Below are 5,405 nucleotides of genomic sequence, written 5' to 3' on the forward strand. Positions count from 1 at the left end.
TTTAATGTGTATCAGAAAAACCACACAAATAAAATTGAAGCAAGAAGGCGTTCGTGCGGGTAGAAATATGTACGAATAAATAACACTTGTTAGATTTGTGAGCAAATACAAGTTTTTCTACTTTTTGCAATGTATGTATTACTTAGTACTGGTACTGCTGCAATTGTGTTTGCTGGCGATTGATATGCAATCGTTTCTTTTTTTTCCAAAAGCCAGTGACCCTGTAAAGAATGAAAGTTGCAAAGATACATATGTATGTACTTTAGGGTGTTCCAAAAATAGTAAAGTCGGAATTGTAATGCTCTTACCCCCTAGGAGTGTTCTATTGAAATCAAAGCGCTCAAAGTTTTCCATGCATTTTTATATAGGTAAAATAAAATTTTTCGTTGAAATGGTATAAATCTCTTGAAAATCAATAATTTTCGATCGGAAAACTCTGGTTCTCTTCAGAAGACTTCCAATAACAATACCCAATTGTTTATTGAACCATTTTGTAATACTAACGATTTTTTATGGGTCGCCCCATTGCATTTTATACTTATAATTGCGATTAAAAAATTGTTAAATAAACAACTGGATATTATTATTGGGAATCTCCTGCAGATAAACGGAGGTTTCTGGTAGATAAATATTTATTTTTACTATTCTATACCATTTCTACGAAAAGTTGTTTTTTTCCCATATAAAATACATGGAAAACTTTGGGTGCTTTTAGCGACCTATTAATATTTTTTGATTTCAAAACAAAAAATAAGGATATAATTTTTTTCGGTATAGAACAATCCTAGAGGGTGAGAGCATAAAAGTTCCGACTTTACTTTTTCACTTGCATTTTTGGACCGCCCTAATGTACATACATATATGCTTGTATATGAATGCTTTATGTTCGTCTACATATATATCTGTGGACATTCGAAAATACAATTTAAGTCCATCTTTCACGGATAAACAAAATAGCACATGTCGACAGAGCTTTCTTTACTCAGAGCAATAATTTTCATTTAAAAGAAAATATTCAGTTATTGAAAACAGAAACTTCTTCAAAGGTTGTGATTAGCGATAAAATAATTATATATTTCTTTTGAATTACAAAATTTTTCTCTTTGGCAGTAAAATGTGTTTTGTTGACATGAGCTATTTTGTTTGTTCGGGAAGGATAGACTTAAGTTGTTCTTTCAAATGTCCATAGATATGTGTTTTAATTATAGTACATTCCAAATATTTAAAAAAGTATAGTAACTTTTTGCAGCATTGAACTTGTTGGCAAGTAATTGTTAGTATGTTTCATGTTTTCCATGCCTATTTTCACAATCGCTTTAGTATATAACTTTATATGTATGTATTATTAGAACGTCCGTTAAAAAAAAGCAAATTATTTCGCCAGGCGGGACTTCATTTTCTGAATATTAAGTCAAAAGTGAAAAACTCGAATAAGTCCTGAGATTCTCAGCCTAATTGCGAGAGTCATATCGAATGCAAGTCGTTTTCGAGAATCGAATCGTATCGAAAATTTCACGTCATTGCCTAAAATTTCTACTCGACTAGTGTATTAAAACGGGGAAACTTGGCAGCACTGCTCGCAATGAGGCTGTCTATATTTCTTTTTCAAATACAGAAAGCGACTTATTCGTTTTTTCCCAAATTAAAGGTCTTCGAATTCCTTATCAGCCTGCTGTATGCTGTTTTCCAGTCCAATTATCAGTTTAAGAGTTATCTGTAAATTTATGTCAGAAATCGGTAAAAAATTTCAAGATGCATCGTGATTTTATTGTTAATTTATTTTAAATTTCATACAGCATTATAATAACAGTAACTTATTCGTTGTTCCCAAATTAAAGGTCTTCACATCCCTTATCAGCCTGTTGTATGCTGTTTTCCAGTCCGATTATCAGTTTAAGAGTCATCTGTATATTTATGGCAGAAGTCGGGCAAAATTTTAAGAAGCGTCGTGATTTTATTGTTCATTTGTTTTAGTTTCATACAGCATTACAATAATAATAATTATATATGTAATTTATTGGCGCTTACAGGCTAACCTAATATTCGCGGCTTGCGTTTTGGTACGCATGCCGTCGAATTTGTTTTTTTGCGTCACCCGAAATTGAATTGCATGCGTTTGCATTTGATTTCATTGAGCGAAACGTCAAATCAAAATGTCACGCAGAACAAAAATTGGAAATTGAGTTAGCTTCATACGCACGCCGTTCATGAGAAATTTGACAATAATTTGCCGGCGGGCGTGAATATTAGGTTAGCCTGTTACACAATATGTTAAGTGTTTGGCCGAGCGTCTCCTCCGATGTGTCGCGTGTGGCTTGATGTCAGGGAAGCCAAATCGTGGGGAATTCCCCGATTTGCGGGGACTTTCAGTTTACGTGGGGAATCGGCGAATGGGCCGTTTTTTGTGGGAAATTTCAGGAATTAGAGGAATTAGGTGTGACTAATTTTTTATTTTTTTTTCTTTACTAATTTCATGAGTTAAAAAAGTTGCATAAGAAATACAACTGCAACTAAAAGCACTGACTTGCAACCCTGCCAATTATGCAAACAACCGTTGATTTTTTTAGAAAATTCTTTGTCGCATTTGCTTTCCTACAGTGAATAAAACAATTTGTTTTTATATGGAGGAAAACCGCAACCAACACCAAACTAAATTCTAAATGGAAAATTTTTAGCCATTTGAAACTTGCACTTTATTATACTAGAACTGAGTGTGCTACAATAACCCAAAATATTTCTAGGGAATCAAATTAAAAAAGTTCGTAATTTGTACGACAGTTTGTTGAATTTTTTTAATATTGCACAAAGTTTGAAACTTGGCTTTGTACGGGTTTTGTTGGAGAATTAACTATATTTTAATAAAAAAATAGCTCAAACTAAATGACAAAAAGTAATAATTGTGAGAACTTGTCAAAATTTGGTGCGAATAAATTTTTTCGACCACTGTATGTATCAGAGACCGGTTTTGAGTACTAATAAAATTAGTGTACTTATTCATGATCCATAAAAATTAGTGCAAATGAGCACTTACACTAATTCAAAAAATGACTAAGAGTAATTTCCACCAAAACAAGAACACACTCAAAATATACTAACTCTTATTTGTGGCGGCAATTTTTGTCTCTATCGAGTATAGTCTACCCAGCTGGATTTTACTCATTTGGTCGAGTGAGAGGCTGAAAATAATTTCAATGAGTTTAATATTATTTGTGTTCTGCTTTGTTATACATCATGTGTGTATTTTTGGTACAATTGTACTTTTTTGATACAATTTCGTTTAGTACGCAGTACTTTTTAGTTCAATTTTGTGATGAATACTATAAATATATACGTAGCTCTAAAAATTCAATGCGGGAATTCCTTTTATCTTTTTGTCTTCGCCTTCTCGTTTTTGCCTTTGTAAGTTTTGAAAAAAAGTTTTGAAATAAGCATTATAACATAGCAAAAGGTGTGCTATCAACCTCACATTCCTAGGCAAGTTTTGAAAGAATATTTTCGATACTAAATCTTATTAAAACAAAATGTCAAAATCAGCTTCATATAGTTAGAAACAGTGTCATCGTTAATTCTTTATGTTCTTAAATATCATAACTTCACGACACTCATATATTGACTAGAGTTGACTATTTATTTTATTATTTTTTAATTCTAATTATTTGTTTATAAAAATATAGTTATTGCTTAACAAAAACTGTATGAAAATAAGTTTAAATTTTTGAACATTAAAAAAATCGACAAACTTTCGTAAAAATTTCGAGCTTTCTATTTCCATTTTAGTATAATAAAGTGCAAGTTTAAAGCAGCTGGAATTTGCCGTCAATGTCATATTATCTAAACGCGATTTTTTTTTAACGAAGAAAATCTGCACCACCTTCATCAAAAGAAATATATATATATTAAAAATCAACGATAAGTCGCAGCTATTTTAAACTTGCACTTCATTTAAATTGATCGGACTACAAACGGCATTCTCAAAACATGTATTTCTAGGAAATCGAGTTAAAAGCCCGAAATTTTTACGAAAGTTTCATTTTTTTAATGTTGCGCAAAAGTTTAACCTTGGGGTTTTATTAAAGTATATACTGCATTTTTATGCAAATACAAATAAGTAAAACTAAATAATTTTAAGATGAATTGCCAATCTTGTCAATATGTGAGTGTCGTAAAGTTTTGATAAGCACTTGAAATACTAAAAATAAAATGTCAAACTTTAGTACTGAATTCAAAGAAGATGTCTCCTTTATCCATGCATAATAACTTAAAAAAATATGTTTGTTAAGAAGTGTACCTTAAAATATGTGCATACACATTTATGTTCAAAGTGTAAAATGTACCTACATAACCTTTCCCATGAATACCATCAAATCATTGATCTTGAAGGGAATATATGTATGCATGTACTAAGAAAATATATGAGCAAATTAAAAAGTCGATGCAATTTACAGTCGAAAAGTATATTTTTTGTATAGATTTCGTACTGAAGCAACAGTTTTATTTCCCAACACTGTGCGACATGCGGGCGCCACCATAAACAAGTGTGAGCTAAAAGCGAGGGTGTGTGTCTTCGCATGCTGTCGCTTTCTCGTCGTTTGTACATGTTTTGTTGCTATAAACGACGAAAATCACTAAATTCACTAAAATCACTCAACTGAACTATTGGTGCTTCTTAGTGCTCCTACTCATTTCGGTATAACTAATTTGTTTAATGGCTCAATGAGAGAATTGAGCACTACACCAATTCATATCAACAGAGAACTTAGTCATTGTACATCCTCTCGCTTTGTGTGCCGAGCGTAAAATAGTAGGTTTGTTCCACACGAGCCCGCGGGTACCCACGGGTGCCCAAAGCAGCCCAGAAAGCGTTACTCACGCTAGAAAAATGGGTAATAGAGAGCGAATACCTTCCACTTTTGGATCGTAAATGTCTTCTTCTTTGTGCACGAAACAGCCCAGACTTTTTTTCCGGGCACAAATGTGCAAAAGGGCAATTTGAAATAACTACTGTTGTTTAAATCCGAAAGCAAATTTTATAAAAACAAAAGTGGAAAATATGACAGAATTTTCAGAAAATGTAGTTATTTGCTAATTTTATTAGCCATATAAGATAAATACACGTAAAATCATTGTTTAGAGCTGATATGTTGATTCCGGGCACGAAATGTGGTTTTTTGCGTTCCTCACGCTCTGGGCACTTTTGGCACGTGTTGGCACATTTTTGACACTTGTGAGAGAGTAACTTATTTTTACTCTCTAATTACCGGAGCAGCCCGGAAAGCGTGGGGAACGAAGCTAGTGTTAGAGCATATGTGTGAATATTCTGCAATGAACAATATCCACTAACACTATTTCTTGTGTTATTCAACCAATTACTTAAAAACACGAATAATTACGGTTACCTGATAGTG

Source organism: Rhagoletis pomonella, unplaced genomic scaffold (assembly GCF_013731165.1).
Source record: "Rhagoletis pomonella isolate Grant_MI unplaced genomic scaffold, Rhpom_1.0 Rhpom_scaffold_00010, whole genome shotgun sequence".
Taxonomy (NCBI): domain Eukaryota; kingdom Metazoa; phylum Arthropoda; class Insecta; order Diptera; family Tephritidae; genus Rhagoletis; species Rhagoletis pomonella.